The sequence below is a fragment of the Adiantum capillus-veneris genome, chromosome 23, assembly GCF_014529385.1.
Source record: "Adiantum capillus-veneris isolate H3 chromosome 23, ASM1452938v2, whole genome shotgun sequence".
Classification (NCBI taxonomy): Eukaryota; Viridiplantae; Streptophyta; class Polypodiopsida; order Polypodiales; family Pteridaceae; genus Adiantum; species Adiantum capillus-veneris.
The window spans coordinates 123,142,235-123,167,601 of record NC_140953.1 but is presented as its reverse complement, the minus strand read 5'-3'; positions in this window follow the sequence as shown (position 1 = coordinate 123,167,601).

Here is a 25,367-nt window from a genome sequence, read left to right as displayed (position 1 = left end):
TACAATGGGAGTATCCATGTAGGATACAAATAAGGAAGAAAAACTCTTAAGAGGTAAGAAAAGGTGGCTTTCTTACAAGGTTGATGCTCCAAGTGTCTTGAGTAGGGCCGATTTTGACGCCTGTTGACGGTCCACTAGCTTTGACGGTACATTTTTTCTCCACTCTTGACCTTCCTTGAGAGACAAGATAATTGAAGCTGAGTAATCAACCACCATGATGCTGTCTTTTAAGAGAAGAGGCTGAATTTTGTGGTTTTTTTGATAGATATGGGTAAATTGGAGGAGGAAAAATGAGACTAGGTGGTCAATTTTGGAATGGAATTGTGTGTGGGAGGTATGAGTTCACCATGGTTTCTCTTATTCTTCAAGGTTGAGGAGAAGGTGAGTAGTGTGTAGAGAGGAGTGGTGAGAGAGATGGGGATGATGAGTGGAGAAGTGTGTGTGAAAGAGGAAAATGATAAAGTGGAAGAGAGAGTGTGGCTGCATAGCATGGGAAAACTGGGGTCCACTAAAAAAATCATAGCTCACAGCTCGTAGCTCAAAAAAATATGAAAACATTTGAGGCAAAATTTCAGCCCAGGAGCTACAACTTTTGTTTGTATCACCTTTTCAAATTCGGAGAGCAAGTGAACTTTAAAAATTCAGCAAAACCGACCGTTTTTTTCCACTGCACAAGGTCCTTGTGGGGTCCTTCTTTGGATGATTCTTTTGAATACCTCCAAGAGTGAGCCCTCCATAGTGCATGTATGCATGCCACCTACCCTTGACCTTATTTGGTAGGTCTATAATTGAAGATATTGTTGAGATTATGATATAAGTGAATAGTACAACTAAGAAAATCAAATATCGAGGGGTCTAAAAAATATGTACATGTCAAATATAAATAATATAAGTGGAAAAAATATAAAGGGGTCAAAAGAAATCTCTCTCATTATGAGGCTACCATAAAAAGATAAATATTTTTGGTGTTCTAATTTTTAAGAAAAAAACAAAATAGATGTAGGAAGGGAAAAATCAAAATAGTGAAAAAATATACACATAAATAAAACTAGTTTATTTGGATTTTTGTTGGGGTGGAGTTACACCAAATATAAGAGAAGCTTACATGAAAATATTTCTATATGGAATAAAGAGTATGAAAAATGGTAAGAAAAAATTGTGGTAATGGTGAGGCAATGTACAGAGCATAAATAACACACACCTAGGTAGAAATATTTAAATAAATACCAAAATAATTATGAAAAAATCTTTTATTTAGGCCCTATATATAAAGAAATATTTACATACGCATGGGCCATAATATACTTATATATATATATATATATTTTTTTGGCTCAACTAGCCCAATGACTAGCTAATTGAGGGTTTTTTAAGAAGATATGGGAAATGTCCCGTGACTCACGCACGCCTATGTACAGTGAAATGGTGGGGATAGCCAAAGTGTTTGGGTGATTTTGGTAGGGTGAGGTAACTCACTGTGGTAATTACAAAGAGCCGAAAAAACGGCTATCACTATCACTTATGCTGCTTAATTTCAATTGGCTGAGCCTGGGGAGGTCCAATAGGGAGTGAGCATGAGAAAATAGTAAGAGGGGTCGACCAAGAGAGAGAGGGGGCTGATTTTTCAAAGGAATTATTCACTTACACACTCACACAATCTATGTGTGGAGAAAGAAGACTCTCTCTCTCCCTCTTCTCAAGCTTTAATGAAAAGCTTAACACCTACTCCAAGCTTGTGAGAAGGGAGGCCTAAACCAACAAATCTTGGCTTTGTGATGCAAATCCAACCAAGAGCCAAGCTTCAATGCATGCTCATCTCCTCTACCATGCTAATTACTAAGCTAAGCTATGCTAATATGAGTGATTATGTGAGGAGATGTACATCTTTGTCCTAAGACTACTCCTTCTTCCTCTCTATCTACTCTCATACCCCGCTAGCTCTCACCATCTTCGAAGGCGTATGAGGTCTTGGGTCTGAGACCGTGAGGGAATTGATGTTGTGTTTGATAAGTGTTTTGATTAGTGCTTGAAGTTTCCATCTTCATTGCACTAGCTAGTATTGAAGGAACACAAAGAACTGTAATGTAAAATGTCTCTCTTGATGAGACAAACCATAATACAAAGCCTTTTGGAGGGGGGACCTGCTCCATGCAAATCCAGTCCTCAACTGTTGTCAATTGCTTAATTTCTCTCTCTTTTGAAGTATTGTTCATGCTATCTAACTAGGTGTTATTCTTTTTGTTGCTCTCTCCACCCAAGCACTCTTGGTATTCTCATTAGGAATCTATTCTAATGAAATGCTCACTATGTTCATGCTATTTTCCGCTACACACAAGTTACTTGGCCATTAAATGTTACATTGGTATCAGAGCACAAGGTTTCTCTTTTCTTGCTCAAGAAGGGAGGTCCTCAAGCTAGCTATAAATGGTTGGTATTATTAATTGCATGTGAGTAAGTAGAATAGGGATTTTTCAGCCTTGCAGTGCGCCTGCCTTTGTGCAGTTAACGGGGAATCACCGTCGAGAGGTATGGTCTTAATAGTGGAGTCCTACGGGGATTTCCTACGGCTTAACCACTATTGAGCTATTAGAAGCTTGACAGGAGCCGGTGCTGTTTTGGTGTTGAACAACCCTCTCTTCTATTCCTTGCAATTAATGGTATTCGAGCCATGAGTACAGTAGCTTGAGTGATTTTTCTAAAGGGGTAAAGAGGAGTAGAAACTAGGGCTTGAAGTGCCAGAGTACACCTAAAAAGTTTACACCTAAAAGTTGTTAGAATGGATGACAATAGTAAAGAGAGTGAAATTAATGTTGATAACTTTGATTTTGCTAATGAGCAGGCTACTAATGATGCCCCTATGCTTGTTAACTATCTTGTTTCTAGGCTTCAACAAGCCATGGGCAATCCATCCGTCCAAAGTGAAGTGCAATGGCAGCTTCATGCTCATGGGATTCTCCAAGCTCCCCACTGTGAGGAGAGAGTACCTAGGAAGCCTCCTTGTGAGAATTCCAAAAGAGGCCTCTCTCCGATTCAGGAAGAAGAAGAGGATCCATATGAAGGGCTCAAAATTTTTCTTCTTGATGATGGATCTCCTTCCCAAAGGAGAATTCAAGAGCCCCCACCAAAGGAACGAGAAAGAAGTGAGTCTCCTGCCACCTCGGTGGGGATGGCTCCCAGAAGACTGCAGGCTAAACGGTCTCCATCACCTCCAAAATAGAGAAGACCATCGCATGATTCTCCACACCATAATTCAAAGAGGGATGACAAAAAGCAAGAGAAGAAAAAGGCGAGAAGGAGGACACCCTCTTCTCCATCTTCTTCATCCTCTTCCTCTTATGAAAGTGATGGTGAAGACAAAGAAGATCAAGGCAAGAGAAAGGCGAGAAAGAGGTCACCCTCTTCTTCATCTTCCTCAAATTCTTCACCTTATAAGGTGTTTGAGCTATCAAAAAGAAGAGGCCATAGGAAATCCTATGCTGTGTGGAAGAGGTCATCCAATATCAAGAAGTTCAAAGAGGGAGGGAAGAGCATCTCTTTCCTTACCTACGATGGCACCTTCGGTGCTACGGACAAAGTCTTGGCCTTACTCCAACAGTTCGATGCGGCGTTTGGAGATGAGGGCTTCACAGAGTCCTCTAAGCTACGCCATGTAGCTTGCACTTTCAAAAGCCTGCCAGACAATGGTGATCTAGCCCATGGGCCAATGGTGAAGCTCCACGAACATGGAAAGCTTTAAAAGCTTCCATTATGAAGCAGTTTTTGGCCAACGATGCCAAAGACAAAGTACTGACCGAATGGCAAATCTTGAATCTCTCTCCATATGAATCCATTCACAAATATGTAGACAAGTTTTGGGACTTACAACTCAAAAGCCACTGTTATGAATAAGTTGGATTTTGGAGGGAAAAAGCAACAATTTTGTGCGGGCTTAACTGAAGAAATGGTGGAGTATGTCAACTCCCAAAGGCCACACACCATATTGGCGGTTATACACCATATTATGGTGGCTTCTCGAATCAATTTTCAAACGGGGGCTAAAAGAAATTTTAAGCCCACAAAAAACAAGGATTCCAACGAGCCTAAGGGGAAGGACAATGTCCAAAAATCTCCTAAGGGCAACTCCAACAAAGCTAAAGATAAGGGAGTTTACAAAGGTAGAAAAAAACTCTCTCCTGAAGAGCTTGAGCATTACCACAAGGATAACCGTTGTTTCAAGTGCGGCGAGCAAGAGCATGCGTACCGGGTTTGTCCCCAAAAGAACAAACGCCATGAGCCTCCTAGAGTTACCTTGGTTGAAATCCAAGAGGAGGAAACTCACCACAAAGGATCTCCTCTACGCCATGCTTGGGTAAAGGTAAGAGAACATGATTCTTTTATCCTCTTTGACCCTGGTTCTACTCATAATTTCATATCCACAGAGTTGGCCACCAAGCTAGGAGCACAAGCCTATGAGATGGGTGATGTCCTACCCGCAGAGGGTGCTTTCAAGGGGCAAGAAGATTGAGTCACTCTCTTAATCGAGAAATTGAGGCTCCATTGTGCAAAGCTATGTGGACAAAGAGGACTTCTCTATCTTTCCTCTCAAGCATGAGGATGTAATCCTAGGGGAACCATGGTTTGATCGCATGGCTGCCAATGTTAAATTCCCTGAAAGGAGAATCTCCTTTAGGTTCAAGGAAAAAGATATGTACATAGATGCTAAGGAAGTGGGTAATGCCATACCCATTGTACATACACAAGCTTTCAACAAGTCAATAAAGAGCTCTATTTCCATGTACATGATTTTTGTTAAAGACTCTCAAAATGAACCTAATGTTTTAGCAAAAGAAAATATACACAACAAAAAGGAATTAGAGTTATCCAATTTTCTCAAGGTGTTTCAAGATGTCCGTATTGACGACATCCCTTGTGAGCTACCTCCTAAAACGAGGCAATGATGACCATACAATTGAACTTCTTCCACGAAGTTCATTGCCTAACAAACCTCCTTATAGAGTTTCTCAAGCTCAACAAGAGGAGATTATGCGGCAAGTGCATGAGTTAGTTGAGAAGGGCATGGTTAGGCCTAGCTCATCTCCATTTTGATCTCCTATGCTACTAGTGCAAAAGAAATACGGCACATATCGTATGTGTGTCGACTATAGAGCAGTAAATAGGATCACTATCAAGAATAGGTTTCCTGTTCCACGGGTAGAAGACACATTTGATAAGCTACAAGGGTCCACCTACTTCAGTAGGATTGACCTAAAAAGTGGATATGATCAAATAAGGATAGTTGATCAAGACATTATAAAGACCACATTTTGCACTACGTTTTGCCTTTATGAATACATTGTCATGCCTTTTGGCTTGACCAATGCACCAGCCACATTCAACCGCTTGATGGAGAGGCTATTCAGGCCTCACCGAACCTTTATTGGAGTGTTCTTTGATGATATCATCATCTACTCTAATTCATTAGATGAACACAAGCAACACCTCCAGGTAATATTTCAAGTTCTAAGAGAGAATAAACTTTATGTTAATGAAAAGAAAAGTGAATTTTTCTTACAAGAGATTTGATATTTAGGTCACATTATCTCTCAAGATTGCATCCAAATGGATCCATCAAAATTAGAGGTAATAAAAGGATGGCCTAAACCAAGGAATCTTCATGAACTAAGAAGCTTTATAGGTATGTGCGCATACTATAGCCGCTTCATAGAAAAGTTCTCACTAATAGCAGGACCATTACATGACCTAACAAAGAAAAATGTTAGGTACACATGGTCTGCCAAGGAGAACAATGCTTTCAGAAAGCTTATCTCTCAACCTGTGCTTACACTACCGGATCTCTCAAAGCCATTTGAGCTCCAATGTGATGCTTGTGGTGATTGCCTTGGAGCTACTTTGCTCCAAGAAGGGCACACCATAGGCTATGAAAGTCGAAGGCTTGACCCTGTTGAGAAAGCTCTAGGCATATATGAAAAGGAACTCCTCACAGTTCTACATGCCTTAGACTCATGGAAGCACTATTTATTGGTTACTCCTCTCATTTTGCGAATGGATCACCTCTTAAGTGCTTCATGACGCAGACCAAGCTCTCCGACAAACAAATGAGGTGGGCAAATTTTCTTTTGCAATTTCATTTTCATATTGCTCACATTGCTGGCAAGCATAATCAAGTAGCCGATGCACTCTCAAGACGGCCGAGAGTGAATGTGGTTTCCATAGCAACTCACAATGATCTATCTTCTATGATAGATGAGTATGCTATTGATCCCAATTTTAGAGACGTGATTTCAGCCCTTGCACTAGGGAAGAAAGAGGAACCATTTACTTTACAAGATGGTTATCTTCTCTATGGCAATAGACTATGCGTTACTAACTCACTCCGTAAAAAAGTAATGTATGAATCTCAAGCTCCTCCTTATGCATTACTAACTCGCTTTGTGAAAGAGTAATGTATGAATCTCAAGCTCCTCTATTGGCCTACCATGAAAGAAAACATACAAGAGTATGTTTCTAAATGCGTGGTATGCCAAAAGATGAAGTTTGATAGAGGGAAGCAACATGGATTGCTTCAACCGTTGCCAATCCCTAATTCACCATGGGAGAGCATATCCATGGATTTCCTAAGTCTATCCATGGGAATACGAGAATATGGATGATAGTAGACAGGTTCAGTAAACAAGCTCATTTTGTACCTGCCAAAAAGACTATCAAAGCCCATCAAATGGCAACCCTCTTCATTTCACAAATGTGCAAGTACCATGGCTTGCCAATGTCCATAGTGTCGGATAGAGATCCTAGAATAACCAATAATTTTTGGAAGGGTCTCTTTGAGAATTTAGGGACAAGGCTAAACTTCTCTTCGGCGTATCACCCACAAACGGATGGCCAAAGTGAAATAGCTAACCTAACAATTTTGGATCTACTAAAAGCCAATGTAACGGAAGTAGATCAAAGGTCCCAATGGGAGAAGTACTTACCCTTAGTGGAGTATGCCTACAACAACACTCTACATACTTCCATGGGAAAAGTACCTTTGGAGGTAATTGAGGGAAGATAAAAAAGTACTTACCCTTAGTGGAGTATGCCTACAACAACACTCTACATACTTCCATGGAAAAGCACCTTTGGAGGTAATTGAGGTAATTGAGGGAAGATAAAAAAGTCCCCTGCTACTTAAGGTACACGGGAAGATCTTTGCTGCAGAGATGAGTATAGCCGAGACCTACAAGAATCTTTCCAAAAGATTAAGGATGCTATCTCTATCTCACAGCAAAGGAAAAAGGCTACTGTTGATAAGCACAAAAGAGCCCAAGCCTTTAAAGAAAATGATTGGGGCTTACTCAGTTTTCCCAAGGCTTGATTAAGGCACAGGACGGGTAAGAATCCTGCGGGACACCAAAAGTACTATGCTAAGTTAGCAAAACGGTACTATGGTCAGTTCCTGATTCTTAGTCCAATCAATGAGATGGCCTATCAACTCAAGTTTCCCAGCCATTGGCTCATACACAATGCTTTTCATGTGAGCCTATTAAAGCCTTACAATGGAGAGCCACCTCAAGAACCTACTATTGAAGACCCACCGGAGATCGAGGACCAAGAAGAGGTGCTGCAGCCCGAGTCCATCCTCCGACATGAAGACAAGGTACTAAGAGGCGGTAATACTATTCGATGATATCTTATTAAGTTTAAGAATTATCCTTTTGAAGATGCTAGATGGATGCAAGGCATACAATTAAGAGATAACCTAAACCTTGTCAATGCTTACAATGCTTCCCAAGAGTAAGAAAGTGTACAAAATGTTAAAAATGAACAAAGTTTTTGTCTTATAAGACTCTCTTTTTCTTTATTGTGCATAAATGTGAAGTAGTATGCATGCTTAGATCAAATTTGCGGAGATGACATCTCCCAAAAGCACTATTATATATGCTCTTCCATTTTCAACAGTTTGAGGTTTTGGTGCTTCAAAGGTGTGTCTTGGTTGTAAAACCATCGTCCTTTCACTTGTGCCATGTGGTTTTGTGAATGCAAGGTGACTCGTATCTTTTAAGTTTCATCATTTGAGCTTGTTTAAGAAAGTGATTAATGTGTTTTCATTGCCAAGTTTCTTGTTCATTGTAAGAGAGTTTTGTGGTGAGAGGTTTCCCACACCCTAAGACAGTGTGTGTGCTAGCAATGTTTACCATTCATTAATTGCTGGTTTAGTTTATGCAAGCTTCATGATAGTGTGATAGTAAACAACCTTACCTTGCAAGTTGTCAATCAGGTATTTGCACAAACTCCATTTCTCTCTCTCTCTCTCTCTCTCTCTCTCTCTCTCTCTCTCTCTCTCTCTCTCTCTCTCTCTCTCTCTCTCTTCCCTTTTCTTTGGCTCTCTCTTGCGCCATTTGGTGTGTTTTGGTGTGATATTGTTTGTGTGTGTTTTGTTGCACCTCCTCTTGGTCGTGACAAAATATCTCTTGCGTCCTAGTTTGTATGCCATAACTAGGTGGTGCCCCTTCACTTGTTGGATATGGGTTTGTTGGTGCTTTCTCTTGCTTGTGGTTTCAACAGCCCCAATGGAGCATCACGGGAGCCTTGCGGGATGGTTAGAGGTCACCTCTCTTGTTGCCCATCCCGGATTGTCTCAATATGTTGGGATAGGACTATGGAAGAGTCATAATTACATCGAGGTATCATGGTGGTGCAATATAGTTTAGTCATGGTCTCATTAGTTGCTGGGTTATTGCTTCAATTAATTAATTTTACTAAAATTATTAATGCCAAACGGGATAAGGGTTAACCACAAAAAGCAAAGTCTGTTTTTAGCAAAGTTCTAAAAGGTGGGGAGCTATTCCAAGCAAAGAGGGGACACTAGTTACTACCTTGGGGAACAAGTAAGCCTGGTATAGTCCCTATAAACTCACCTGTAGTGCTCAATTTTGAATGTTGTTAGTTGCATCTACTATCACACCGCTATATATATGTATTATATGGAGTGGTGTAAGCTCTCCATCACCACCTCCATAAGATCTTCTCTCTCGATCATGGGAAGAAGAAGAAGAAGAAGAATACTCTCTCTCTACTTACTCACTATTCTCTCTTCTCTTTTCATGGTCTATGTGCCCTTCGTCTACTTTGTGACAAAAACCTTTACGTATCTCTCATTACCGCTATGTTATGACAAATCAAGAATCCTTTTGATAGCAATAATCACTTCTCAATCATGGTAAGAATCTCTAAACTCCATAACCATCATCTCTCTCTCTCTCTTTCTCTACTTTATTTTTGAGTAAGTATCCTCTTGATGGTTGCTTTTTGTATACAAAGGCATGTATGGGGTTGTCGGATGTGTAGAGGATGCTCCATGCTTTCATCATGTTTAGCATGCTGATTTATGGACCTGGTGTGTTTATAATCACATGGATGCATAAAAATCAATTTTTGTTTTACTTCACGTAAAACAAAAGGGATGCTCCATGCTTGTTTCATCATGTTTAGCATGTTGATTTATGCACCTGGTGTGTTTATGATCACGTGATCACATTTTTGAGTAACTATTCTCTTGATGGTTGCTTTTTGTATACAAAGGCATGTATGGGGTTACTGGATGTGTAGAGGATGCTCCATGCTTGTTTCATCATGTTTAGCATGCTGATTTATGCACCTGGTGTGTTTATGATCACATGGATGCATAAAAAGAACTTTCTGTTTTACTTCACGTAGATGGTAGGGACACTGTTTTGATTGTATCTCCCAAACCGCTATGAATCAGGTCAAACCCTTTGAACTAGACATTAAAAACATCATCTAAATGATTATCTCTCTTGTGTGTCATGCAATAATTCCGCATGATCAAAGAGTTCTGGTTAAAATATAGCTTGTTGCCCACTTCACAATCAATCTTTTAGAGCCCAACATATAGATTCATTGGATGAAGGAACCCACTGCACCAAATCAAAACCTTGATGAACTTGTTGATAACCTTTATTGAGATCACTAATATCACTTTGTGAGTGCGAGTTATTAACTGCTCCTTGTACGGGTTGCCTACGTATGTAACTGTGCTATCTGGGGGACTACTATATAATGTCGTGAGTTTGATGAGTGGTTCTTGTATGATTTATGGTTTGATTTGGTGAATTTATTTCAAGTGTTTGATGTGCAAACTTATATGGGGATTCATAGTTAGTCAGCCCGAACCATCCGGGCAAATATGAATAAGGGGGTCTTCTTTTCATGTTACAACTGTTTTCATAAGTCTCATATGTGCAAAGTGATGTGATAAGGTGCTAGTCTATATTATGGGATTGAGCTTGATGCATTAATTTGAGGTCAAACACTTTCATTTGCATGTCATGCATATACCCAAAAATTAAAAAAAAGTTGTTTTTCCATATATGTGAAGTTAGGGTATATGCTTGATCAAAGTGGTGGGGCTGTTTGGCATCATGATTGGACTGATGTGATGATTTTACATGATTGATGGAACCTTATGGATGGATGTGGATGTCTCATGTGTATGTGTATATTGTTTTCCAACCTTCTAGGTCAAAACTAACTCTATGTGCTACGGAGTGAGGTGCGGTCATAGTACGCCAGTTATACATGGTTAAACATTATCAAAATGGGATTTTGAAGTTATGATTAATCATTGGTTGAACTTATCTTATGCAAAAAATTCAGTTCTTAAAGGCCATGTATGATGGCTTGGTTGGTTGAAGCATGTATGGTTAAAGCTCCAAGTGTGGAAGTTAGTTCAATAAGGATTATGTATGATGGCTTGGTTGGTTGAAGCATGTATGTTCAAAGATCTAAGTGTGGGAGTTAGTTCAATAAGGATTATGGTTTACGATAAAGGGTTGAGATCCCTCATGGATTATGGTTATGATTTTGATTGTGGAAGCCGGTGTGGAGGCTTGGATTGTTTTTGGGATATAGTTGTATTGTCAAAATTTTTGCAGTCGTATTATGTGCTAAAGTGGTTTTGTAGGATGGATGTGCATCATCTCAAGATGGGTGGAGTGCTCACCCATGGGATTGTATTATGGTTTATTATCTTAGATTGGATCATAAAATGGTTTTGATGGTGGACTATAACGTAGAGACCCTTTACAGTCTGACTCCTTGAAAAATATTGTTTGTGCATATGCAAGATGCTATTTGGATTGAACTCATGTGTTATGTTTCTCATGTCAACATCGCTACAAGATTATGATCATTTATATCGCTTACCCTTAGATGAAAGGGTCATTGACTTGGAGCTTTGCTAGATTGGGGGTGTTGCCTAGATCTTCTTTTTTTGTTAGGCTCATCTACACGCTTAGTGCATCAGAGGTTGAATGACCTACACAACTAGCATGTCGGGGGTTGAAGGATCTTGCCTCGGGTTTGTGTAAACACCCGATGCTAGAATCCAAGAGGCATGGCACCTACAGTGGCATGGTTGGTATTGATTTTCTACCACCTCATGGTAATTGGAATCCTTTCAGAGCTCGAGTTCATGGAGGGAGGCAAAGTGGCCTCAGCTTATGTCTGCCTCAGGTAAGTTGGAGGCGTTCTGGCTCACTCTCTATGAAGTGAAGTTCTCTCTGTTTGTAGTAGAGAAAAATTGGACGAGTGGACTGGTTGATCCCTACATAGGGTCTAGTGATATACTACTCCTTTATAATTTGATGTTATGGTATACACAAAATTTTTATTGCATTAATTCATGGTTTTCTGTTTCATTTAGATGGTACATTTAAAGATCCTCTTATGCCATTCTTTTGTGTCTCTGCACTCTCTCTCTCTCTCTCTCTCTCTCTCTCTCTCTCTCTCTCCCCCCCCCCCCCCCCCCCCCCCCCCCCCCACACACACACACACACACATAATGCGGTGTACACATATATTCACCCTCTACTTGGTTATTGTTTTGAGTATGCTTTTATTCATACCGCCCATTCAGAGGTAGCATTAGTCACTAGGGGCCTCTTGATGGAGTCTATCTCATGGCTTAAGCTCCATGCTAAGTTGGGTGCTAAGAACTCCTCCCCTATGCAAACGATTTTGCAACTTTGATGTATATTGAAATTGTATAAAAGTATAACATTTTTGTAGCTCCTATGGAGGGGTATCTCTCACTATTCATCATAGATATTACATGTAGTACCAGAGCTTGTAAGTAATTAGTATCTCCTAGTTACATTAGTTAGATCCCTATGCTCGATCTAGTGCTCTCTCTCTCTCTCTAAGCACTAAATCGATTCATAACTCTTTGGGAGTAGGCTAATTAAATTAAATCCTAATTATCTCTCTCCTTGAATTTGGGTACATCAACATGGCCCTAGCCAAGTGATTAGAGCTAGTTGGGATCAAGCAGTAGATTATGTGTCAATTCATTTACGTTCAATAAATGTGTGTTTACACACAATCACCTTGATTTTCTTGATTGCATCCTAAGGATTGCACCAACAATCCTCTTGTTTTTGGGGTAATTTTGTTGAGCTTGTAGCTTTGGATTAATTGGAGCTTCTCAATCTACATGCAAATGCTTGTATAGCCCATAAAAAATGCTTGTGTAGCCCATGACAAGAGATTTTAATCGAGTCTTCCTATGCCATGTTTGGATTATGCATGAGAAAGCAATGGCTTGATTCAGTTTGTCAACAATTGAAGCTAGTAACCACTCATTCTCTTCTCATTGTGCTCATTGTGTACGTGTTGCTATTTTTAAACTTATAATTATACACAAAGGAACATAACATCTCAAAAGACAGCTGGCTTTAGACAAAGGACAATGATTAGCACAAAAACAACTCAGTCTTTGATCCATTTTTGTACATCATAGTGAGAATGATGTATAATTCTAGTGTTTTGTACATAAGATAGTCAAGAACAACTTCTTCTAAATTGAAAGAGGCCAGGGTCGATAGTGATGGACAACAACTTAGCCAAAAAGACCCTAAGTAAAGATAAAGTCCTCGCCGACATCCATATAAACAAGACAAAAAATTTGTTAGCTTTGAATACGTATTACAAGTGTCAATAAACCTATTAGTTGTTATCCATGTCCTACTTAAAACCTTTTTAACTTATACCTACCATCCATGTAGTATTAAATATCAGCAAATATCCATTCTCAGAACAATAAGTTACACATGAAAGTGAAATGTGTGTGTGTGTGTGTACCCTTTGAAAGGGTGTCAAAGAAGTCAAAAAAGGCCTTCAACACAATGTAACACCACATGGGATCCCTTGCTTCCCTATATTTTTTGAGGCACATGGCCTAAACCCTTCCCCCTAGTTGCCCACTGCCCTCTCTTGCCCATTGGCCTACCCATTTGTCTGAGCTAACCCCCTTCCCACGGCTTACACCACTCACCCTTGCACTAAGGGCCCTTGCTACCCAGGGTGTTCACTTTTCAAAATGTGTATCATATAATGTGAGTTAATAAGAGAGAATTATTAATTATCCAAAATGTATACTTTTATGTATACATTAGAGGGGGTGGGGGTTTCTTAAATAGGCTATTATGTATTATTAATAACCTCTTGAATGCACATGATATGAGGAGATCTTGATAATTGACCGTCCAAGCCTTGTTTGAGCTCTCAAGTCATAATCAAGAAAGGCTCAAGGACATCTTTCATGGCACCCATCAGTGGAGAATCATCAAGTGATTCAATCTTCAAGGACAAAACCATCTTCTCATCAATGGCCCCAACCATAATCGTTTATTGTGGATGACATTGTTGGCTTTTGGATTTGGTCAATGTGTATACTATATTTGAGCAGATAGCTCCATCATTTTGCACTCAATTTTCTAAAGGGTTTATAGACACTACCGAACACGTTGACGAAGGAAATTTGGAATGGCGGCCTCTACACCAAAACAAACTCCATTGCGCCACAAGGGAAATGAGATGAGGGCACCACCTAGTCTTGGAAGCGTGGACTAGGACCGCTACACACACACACACACAGAGAGAGAGAGAGAGAGAGAGAGAGAGAGAGAGAGAGAGAGAGAGAGAGAGAGAGAGAGAGAGAGAGAGAGAGAGAGAGAGAGAGAGAGAGAGAGAGAGAGAGAGAGAGAGAGAGAGAGATCACTATGAATGAAGCATTAACCGTAGTGTGTGTACAAGGAATGGATGACTTCAAACACTCCCAACACAAATAGCATATAGATTACCAAACAATCACTCAAGGATTAGCCAAGATCACATCAAGCACTCTCACACGCATATAAAACATTTCTCTTAATTAACATAAGTAAGAGGAGGAGAGGTTACTAGCATGAAACAATTTGCACTCTAGGATGTGCAAGAATAGAGTGAATGAATGAGCTTATGGGCTCATGGTGAGTGATACAAAGGTTCAATGGGGCTGAGGGAGGCTTGAAATTACAAAGGGGAAGGCCTCTTTATATAGGAAAGAGAGTGATTAGGAGTGAGGTTAAGATCCAAGTGTAATTTGTATAAATGAAGCTTGATTAGGGATATTCAACCAATGAAGAAGCTCCTTCCAAGTGATTTGTTGACCAATTAGCTCCATCATCACTTGTGTTGTCTTCACTCCTTCCTCCATAGCTTGAGTCCAAGAGCTTCCTTATTTTAAAATGTAAAGAATCTACATAAAATCAATACATATCTAGTAATAATAGAAAGGGGTTGAATGAGAACTTATGAATTACAACAAGATTAAGCATGACTTGAGAGGTGATTAGAAGAGGAACTTTGATGGGTTTTTGAGCTTGAGAGAGAGGAGGAAGGAGAGGAGGGTGAGAAGACTAATGGCTGATTTTAGAGAAGGTCTCAATGTGGAAAAGGAAGGGTGTGTGTGTGTAAAGGTAGAGGGGGTGGTCTCCACCACAGTTGAAAAAACTGGCGTCCACCATTTTGGCCATATCTCCTAGACCGTAGATGCAAAAATTATTAAAAAAATATGGCCAAAATCTCCAGCTCATCAGCTACAACTTTGATGAAGACAACTTTTCTTGGATCGGAGTGGAAGTATTTTTTAAAAATTCAGCAAAATCATGTGTCTGGTTTCTTCCTTTACCAAGTCTTCCACTTGGGTCCCATTTGTTTGAATCATCATATGGCTCCAAAGTCATGATGATATGAGCCACTCATGACCCTTGAATCATGGGTGCATGGCTCCACAACCACATCATATCTTTTCTTTTCACATTTACATATTTTCCCTTCCCTTTACCACTAGGTTCTCCCTCTACCTTTCACCTCCGGTGAACTAGTCAAGAAAAAATCTTTTTTTTTAAATTTTTCCAAGAGGTTGTTCTCACTCTTTCTTTTATTGTAAACCTCTAGAAGCAAGGGAAACCAACAAAATATGATAAACAAAAATTTGTGATAGGCTCGGATCAACGTTTGGGAAACCTAAAGGGTTTATAGACACTACCAAACACGTTTGGGAAGACTGTCCTACATGCACAATTTCCACCAGAAATGTTGATAAGCTTAATAGCATCGGGTTTCACACCTAGTAAACCAAAGTTAAAGGAGTACTCATGAAAAAGAACCTATGGAGCATTGTAAAAATGCCATCTGGCTTGAGGAAAGCCTCAACACGATCATTGAATACTCAACAAAAAGCCAAAGATGAGCAAGCACTTGAAATCATCATGACATCACTCAAAGATGACTTCATTCATCACACAGATGATGCTACATCCACGCTTCATGCTTGGCAAATCCTAGAGCATGTTCTTGGTATTTGAGGTAAGCATTCCAAAATGAGCCTCAAAACTCAACTTTATGGTCTCTCTATGCAAGAGCAAGATGATGCTCCTAGCCTCGTCAACAAAATTAAGAGTATCTCAACCTAGCTTCTCTATGCTGAGGAACAAATCCCAAACAAGGATAAAAATAGCCATCCTTCTCAAATCCCTACCAAGTAGTTTTGATAACATTGTAATTGTGCTTAAGGAGAAAGATCCCATTCTTGAATTTGAAGATGTAATCAATTCACTTGTGGAGGAAGAAAAATCAGTGTTTCTTCAAAGATAATGCTAAGAAACATAAGAATCATAGAGATTCCAAAGGCAAAGTACATATTATGGAAGAACAACAACAAGAAGAAGAAGGGGATGTCAACGCTTATGAGGATGTACTATAATGAGTTTAGACCATTACCTTTTCCACCAAACCATTGCACTGAGGGTAGTAAGGAGTAGAGTGTTGATGCTGAATATTTAGCTTCTTCATGAGTTCTCCTACCAAGTCTGTTCTAAACCCTGGTCCTCTATCAGATAGTATTTCAAGAGGGGTGCCAAACCAGCAACAGATGTGGTCAAAGATGAACTGACTCACATCCTTAGCAGTAATTCTATTGGTCGGCATAGCCTCAGCCCATCTAGTCATGTAGTCTACTCCCATGATGATGTACTCTTTACCTGACTGAGTGCGTGGTAGAGGCCCTATGGCATCAATTCCCCACTTCTCAAAGGGCCCATATACCTTTATTGGGTTCTGAGGTTCAGCTATGAGCCGTCGTGGTCCTGCTTTCTGACATTCATCACATGTTTGACACCAGTATTTGACATCACGATGAAGACTTGGCCAAGTAAACCCAGTTTGTAGAACCTTTCTACTAGTGACGTCGTGTGCAAAGTGTCCTCCGCACATATCATCGTGACAAGCTTTTAAAATCTCTTCAATTTCACTCTTCAAAGGAACTCTCCTAAGCACACCATCCTTACCAAGACAATACAAGTCATCATTTACTATGCGATACCTGGTAGCCTTCCTAGCTAACCATCGCCTTTCCCCTGCATTCAAGTGTTTAGGAGCCTCTCCTTGCTCCAGAATGTGCATAATATCTTCCAAGTCCTCCTTGCCTTGCTGAAGTGGAAGTTTGATGGCCACTGCTCCCACTATTGACTCATTTAATTTTGATGATGCTAGGTGGTCTGCATCCTTGTTCTGGTCTCTTGGCACATGATGTACTTGTGCCTCCCTAAATCTCCTCATAAGAGCTTTTGCTTCTCTCATTTTAGTAGAGAGACGGGCATTTTTGCAAGCCCATGTACCTTGCATTTGCCTTACCAAAAGCATGGAGTCACCAAAAGTGTTTAATCTCTTAATTGAATTATCGAGGCACCAACAAAGGCCATGAATTAGAGCATGATATTCTGCTTCATTGTTGGAGTGGACATCTTCTAGAGTGATCCCTTCACCATGGATCCTCTCTCCCAATGGGAATAAGACCACGATGCCTGCAGCTGCCTTATCCTTGGTTCTCTTGTATGCTCCATCAAAGTAGAGGCTATAAGCATTGACCAAAGCCTCTAGAGCTGGAGGTGGTGGAAGTTCATTTCTCTTCAAATGGAAAACTTTTTCATAGCACTTGTTTGTTAAAATGTCGGCTAAGCATGCTCGAGTTGTTCTTTCAACCTGTATTGTATAATCAAACTCTTGAAGTCGCACCACCCACTTTGCTATTTTGTTAGAGATTTCCATATGTTGTAGTGCATAGGGAAACATATCCTCCACAGTGATAATTACAAACCTCTTCGGCAGCAAGTATGGCCGAAATTTGGTTACCGCAAACATGAGAGCTAACACTAGCTGTTCCATGAGGGTGTAGGCCTTCTTTGTGTTTTCCATGAGGCGGCTAGCAAAATACACAGGCCTCATAAAGGAGGTTTTTGGATCTTTTTGTAGGAGGGCAGCACCAATGGCTTCTTCTCCCACACTAGGGTTTACAAAGAATGTTTCTTTCCAACAAGGTTGGAGGATTACAGGGAGTGACCCTAACATTTTTTTAATCTCTCTAAAATGCCCTTCACTTTATTCACTCCAAACAAGCGTCTCTTGACGAGTCAGCTGTTGTAGAGGAAATATCACTTGGGAATGTAAGTGTATGAATCTACTTAAATATCTTAGCTTTTGCAAGAAGGAGATTAATTGTTTGATGGAAGTTGGGGAAGGTAGATTTAGCAATGTTTCTATCTTTTCAGGATCTACCTCGACTCCATCAATAGACACTACATGCCCTAATAGTGTAACCTTGCTTTCCCCAATGTGACATTTGTCCTTGTTTAGTTGTCCACCCAGCTTAGCTAAACGAGTAAATCCTTCATCAATCTTGCCGAGATGCATACTTTTGGAGCTGTAAATACAAAAGTCATCTATGAAAACCCTTATGGACTTACCAAAGTAAGGTTGGAAGACCATGTTCATGAATCGTTGAAAGGTGGCTGGAGCGTTGGTGAGACCAAAAGGCATGACTCGAAATGCAAAACATCCCCATGGTGTGATGAAAGTAGTCTTTTTCTGGTCCTCCTCTGCAATGCGTATTTGAAAGTAGCCAGAGTAGCCATCACACACTGTGTATCTCTCATGGCCTGCTACTTCATTTAGAATCTCATCTTGAAATGGGAGAGGGAAGTGGTCCCTCTTTGTTGCAGCATTTAGTGGCTTTTAATCCACGCACACTCGCCATTTACCATTCTTCTTTGGCCTCACCACTACTGGGGAGACCCATTCTGAATCTTCTACTGGGTATATGAATCCTGCTTCTAAGAGTCTCTTCACCTCAGACAACAGTGCATTTTGTTGCACAACTCCTAATCTTCTTAGTTTTTGTACTACTGGCTTGCTCCCTTCTTTTAGATGGATATGATGCTTCACTGCAGTGACACCTGTAATGTGAGTGTAATCAGAAATAAACAATGATGCATGCTTCTTGAGAACATTTACATAACCCTCCTTTTCTTCTTCCTTTATATCCTTGGATAACATCTCCTCTAGGCTGGCATCCCACACATTCTCCATTTGGATCCTTGGGTTGTCTTCTGATGAGGTAGTTTCCTTTATGGTGACGCCCATGACTTCGAGAGTGCTATCACTCTCTTCACTTGAACTCTCTTCCTCGTCCATGGATGAGGAGCATCCACTTGAGCTCCACTCATCAGCTAACGTCTCTAGTTCAAGGTTCTCTTGTCGCCCATTCTTTAGGTTATAAACCACCTTCCGACTATGGCCACCCATGCGAGGCCTCAACTCCAAGTCTCCTGTTGCCCAATCTTGCCTAGCTCCTATACCCATGAGCCAAGGTCGTCCTAAAATAAGGGGGTCTCCTTCTCCCTTTACTAGCATCACATAAGCATCAACCTCTGTAGTGATTCCAAAAACAGAAACTCTCAAAGCTTTCACTACACCCACACAAGTGACAGAGACATTATTGGCCATTTTTGCCCTAAAGTTTGATGATTCCATTACCTCTAAACCCAATTGATGCATTAGCTTTTCTGTCATGACACAAACCTCTGCTCCACTGTCAATGTAAGTTTTTGGAATCCGTTGTCCCTTGATTTGAGCCTCCACCAAAGGCACTATATCCTTGAGACCATATGCTTTGATTACACTTACTAGCTTACTTCGCTTTGCCCTCGTGCTCACCATTTTTGACCATTGTCGTCGAAGCTTTGGGGAGATATGAAGTAGTTGTGGCCAAGTAATCTTTGGTCCTTGAGAACTCACATCAGCTGTCAAGTCATAAGGTTGTGTCCGAGATCCCATAGGGAAATCAGAGATGTCAATTTGAGACCTAGTACGGGTCTTTCTCTTCTTGGCTTCATCTTTAGTTGCCCGAGATGTACTTGCTTCATTGCTTGCATACTTGCTTGTTTCTTTACCCACTTCATCTTGGACACGCACATGTTTGATAGGCATTGTAGCCACTTCATCTATCTTCATCTTCCCTTTAGCTATTTCTTCCTGGTTGCTTCTGCCCTTGAGGACCTCCTCCATCCTTATGATGCTCACATTTGGTTGAGTAGCAGGGGCTTGAGCTTGAGCACGAGGTGGCTGCAAAATTTGAGGTTGCGGTTGCTCTTGTGCTTGAGCTCTAGCACGGGGTGGACTTACTTGTTGTCGAGGACCTCTGACAGGGTAGTCATATCTTCTGGGATGAGGGCAATTATACATGCCGTGGCCAATTTCCCCACAATTGTAACACAAAATTTCCCTTGCTTGACGTCGCATTGGTGGCCGATTCCCACCATTTCCCTCAATAGGCCTTCTTGCACCCTGCACAAGATTTACTCTCAACCCCTCTAGCTGGTTTGTGAGATTGTTTATTTGTTGGAGCATATCTTCTTGTTGACCTCTATTGAGGTCTGGTGCATTAGGCACATTTGGAGGTATGTGAGAAGCTTCCATAGTTGTGATATTGCCTCCCAAAGCTAGCTGGCCAGCTTGGGCTTGATAGAGAATCTTTCTATTCTTTTCCCTAGCAATTCTTAAGGCATCTTCAAAAGCATTTGGAAATTTGCTCTTTACCTTCTCCCTTAGCAAGGGGTACAAACCTGAGATAAATCGATCCTTTTGGAGGCAATTGGGAGCTCGCTCACCAGGGTTTAGTGAGTCTGACCATTGCCCCCAAAGTTTCAGAAAACCTTCCTCATAGGTTGCATAACCATGAGGGTCAACTTGATGAAGGGACAGAAGCCGTTGCCATAGTTCTTCTGCCGAATTGGCTCGTTGAAATCTTCGTAGGAAAGCCACCTTCAATCCCTCCCAATCAATTCTTTGGGTTGGATCTAGAGCTTGGAACCATACCCTAGCTTCTTCCTTGAGCACCAAAGGAAAAGCTCTCAATTTCAATGCTTCGTCATCCCTCTTGGAGACAAGGAAAGCCATCTCCAAGTTATCCAAAAAATCCCCAGCATTTTCCCCACTACGCCCAAAAAAATTTGGGAAAGCCATCATAAAAGTGGGTTGCCTTCCTCTCAATACAGCACAAAGATGAAAACGTCTAGGCCCAAATCATATCTTATTAAGGATAGAATAAATGGATTGATAGATGCATTAATCTCAGCTAGACGACGAGGGCCTAGTAAGTCCCTTATGATGTTTTGGAACCTAAGCTTTGTGCTAGCTATTATATGCACAGTTTGTCTAGCAAGAGGTTGGAAAGGTCCATATAAATCCCTATGATTCATGGAGTATGCTTAAAGCAAGATGAAGATGTGAACATCAAAAGATACATTATACTCCAAAATAGGAAATATTATAGGGTCAGGGGACAACAATATCTCTCTCAACCTCTCAGCTCCAAAATAGAAGACCAATCTTTCTTGGAAAAAAATCTTTCTATCAATGCGCACATTCGCCCTAATATTCTGAACTGATTGAAAGTTGTAGAAAATGGGATTATTCATTGGTGCATTAATTACAAACTTCCATGAAGCACTTCATTGAAGTTGAGCTCTCTTGGATCCCACCATTTGAGAGATGCGAAGAATTTGCTCACCAGTGATTAGCCTAGCTTTGGTGTGACCATCTTCAGCTTTGTAGAGTTCATAGGGTTCGATGGCTACCCTCTCAACCACCTTGAGCCTTCTTGCTAATAGTAGTTGGAGTGCATCACCATATGTAGCCTCTTGCCAATACCGCACCCCATTGATGTGTAGCTCCCCCTCCAAAAACTTGTTAATACCCGAGTTTGAGAGTGCTTTCACCACCTGAAGTCGAGGCTTCAAAGGAAGTGTCTTCACACTAGCCACAAAGCACTCAACACAATTTTTTGACCTAGGGACTTGATGACTACAAGATTTTCCTTGAAGCAAAGAAGGGTGTGTGTAGTTAACTCTCTTTACCCGCATACGTGCCGTTTGTCGATAAAGACGCTTCTTTTCTCGAGCTTCTTGGGGAGACCATAGTGGAAGTCTCGGAGAATTTGATGGATCTTCCTTCATAGGATTGATAGAGCGCTGCTTGAGAACTCCTCAGTGGGGGCACCAATTTATGACGAAGGAAATTTGGAATGGCGGCCTCTACACCAAAACAAACTCCATTGCGCCACAAGGGAAATGAGATGAGGGCACCACCTAGTCTTGGAAGCGTGGACTAGGACCGCTACACAAAGAGAGAGAGAGAGAGAGAGAGAGAGAGAGAGATCACTATGAATGAAGCATTAACCGTAGTGTGTGTACAAGGAATGGATGACTTCAAACACTCCCAACACAAATAGCATATAGATTACCAAACAATCACTCAAGGATTAGCCAAGATCACATCAAGCACTCTCACACGCATATAAAACATTTCTCTTAATTAACATAAGTAAGAGGAGGAGAGGTTACTAGCATGAAACAATTTGCACTCTAGGATGTGCAAGAATAGAGTGAATGAATGAGCTTATGGGCTCATGGTGAGTGATACAAAGGCTCAATGGGGCTGAGGGAGGCTTGAAATTACAAAGGGGAAGGCCTCTTTATATAGGAAAGAGAGTGATTAGGAGTGAGGTTAAGATCCAAGTGTAATTTGTACAAATGAAGCTTGATTAGGGATATTCAACCAATGAAGAAGCTCCTTCCAAGTGATTTGTTGACCAATTAGCTCCATCATCACTTGTGTTGTCTTCACTCCTTCCTCCATAGCTTGAGTCCAAGAGCTTCCTTATTTTAAAATGTAAAGAATCTACATAAAATCAATACATATCTAGTAATAATAGAAAGGGGTTGAATGAGAACTTATGAATTACAACAAGATTAAGCATGACTTGAGAGGTGATTAGAAGAGGAACTTTGATGGGTTTTTGAGCTTGAGAGAGAGGAGGAAGGAGAGGAGGATGAGAAGACTAATGGCTGATTTTATAGAAGGTCTCAATGTGGAAAAGGAAGGGATTGTGTGTGTAAAGGTAGAGGGGGTGGTCTCCACCACAGTTGAAAAAATTGGCGTCCACCATTTTGGCCATATCTCCTAGACCGTAGATGCAAATTTTTTTTTTAAAATATGGCCAGAATCTCCAGCTCATCAGCTACAACTTTGATGAAGACAACTTTTCTTGTACCGGAGTGAAAGTATTTTTTAAAAATTCAGCAAAATCATGTGTCTGGTTTCTTCCTTTACCAAGTCTTCCACTTGGGTCCCATTTGTTTGAATCATCATATGGCTCCAAAGTCATGATGATATGAGCCACTCATGACCCTTGAATCATGGGTGCATGGCTCCACAACCACATCATATCTTTTCTTTTCACATTTACATATTTTCCCTTCCCTTTACCACTAGGTTCTCCCTCTACCTTTCACCTCCGGTGAACTAGTCAAGAAAAAATCTTTTTTTTTAAATTTTTCCAAGAGGTTGTTCTCACTCTTTCTTTTATTGTAAACCTCTAGAAGCAAGGGAAACCAACAAAATATGATAAACAAAAATTTGTGATAGGCTCGGATCAACGTTTGGGAAACCTAAAGGGTTTATAGACACTACCAAACACGTTTGGGAAGACTGTCCTACATGCACAATTTCCACCAGAAATGTTGATAAGCTTAATAGCATCGGGTTTCACACCTAGTAAACCAAAGTTAAAGGAGTACTCATGAAAAAGAACCTATGGAGCATTGTAAAACTGCCATCTGGCTTGAGGAAAGCCTCAACACGATCATTGAATACTCAACAAAAAGCCAAAGATGAGCAAGCACTTGAAATCATCATGACATCACTCAAAGATGACTTCATTCATCACACAGATGATGCTACATCCACGCTTCATGCTTGGCAAATCCTAGAGCATGTTCTTGGTATTTGAGGTAAGCATTCCAAAATGAGCCTCAAAACTCAACTTTATGGTCTCTCTATGCAAGAGCAAGATGATGCTCCTAGCCTCGTCAACAAAATTAAGAGTATCTCAACCTAGCTTCTCTATGCTGAGAAACAAATCCCAAACAAGGATAAAAATAGCCATCCTTCTCAAATCCCTACCAAGTAGTTTTGATAACATTGTAATTGTGCTTAAGGAGAAAGATCCCATTCTTGAATTTGAAGATGTAATCAATTCACTTGTGGAGGAAGAAAAATCAGTGTTTCTTCAAAGATAATGCTAAGAAACATAAGAATCATAGAGATTCCAAAGGCAAAGTACATATTATGGAAGAACAACAACAAGAAGAAGAAGGGGATGTCAACGCTTATGAGGATGTACTATAATGAGTTTAGAAACTACCCCAAACCCAAAGTTTGGTGCTTAGATTTGCTCTTTTGCATTAGAATTATCTTATGAGCCATATGTAGTTACCCTATGTAACCCATATTAGCCTCCTCAATTAGAATCCATGGACTTCATGTAAGTTTTAGCTTACACGGGAGTCTATTGGGGTAAGCCTTTAGATTACATTCAATATGTGACCAATCCTAAAGCCAAGCATACACCCTTATGTGCATGCATGCATCCTACTACATAAATTTACCTAACACATACTTCTTTACTATGCCAATATGCTCTACAAGTATAGTCACATGCAATTTGGTGTAGCCCACATGCTACACAATTATAGTCACATACTATTTGGTGTAGCTCACATGCTATTTGACCTTTTCCTATATGTGGTGCATATCACTTTTTGGCATTTCATACCACCTTTCATTTTGAGCCTATATAAGGCCATAATGCTTAACTTGTAATGCTCTCTCATCCTAATCAATCAAGCAAGTCCATTTTCATTTCATTGAGTATATTCTCTCTAACTAATTTGCTCCTAATTGTTATGAATCTCTCACTGTGATGAATGCCTCATTGATCTATCCACCATCGCCTATAGGCATTACAAGAATGCCATGTGGTGGACCAATAAACCAATATATGTTTTCTCTCTCATAAAGTACTTCAAGGGGAGAGATAGATAGATAGATAGATAGATAGATAGATAGATATATATATATATATATATATATATATATATATATATATATATATATATATATATATATATATATATATATATATATATATATATATATATATATATATAGAGAGAGAGAGAGAGAGAGAGAGAGATCCCCATGGCTACAGAACATGGCATACAAGCATGGGGTTGTTGCTAATTGCAGCATGTCATGTCATGCCCATTGGTGTCGTGCCATTGTGCATTGGTGGGTGTTGTTCTTGTCTATTGTTATGGACCCTACATGGGGTGTTCGCACTTGTTGATCGCCTAATATAGGCTTCCTCTTGAGCTCATAGAGGGGATGATTCTTTCGTGTATATAGTTGCTGGTTTCCCAATCAAGGTTGCCCTGACAAAGTAGTATGGTAGATAACTAAAGTGCCAAAAACATCAACTTGTATGGGCAAGAGAAGAAAGAGGAGAAGCTGCAAATAAAGACAAGATAATAGGGATGAAGGGAACAAAACTTTTTTTTTTTTGGGGGGGGGGGGGGGGGGGGGGAGGGGGTTGAAGCAAGAATAAGAAGAAGAATACACTTCTACCAAGAGGAGCCTCTCACATTGAAGGTTGAGTTGAAATTGAGAAAAAAATTTCTCCCTTTTTGTACACCTTATTAAACTTAGTTAAAGCATATCATAGCTTGTGTCGTCTCCATCATCTTCCTTGCAATCAATATTCTTTGCTCTATCTACGGTGTTGTGCTTTTGTGAAGGTATGGATGGGT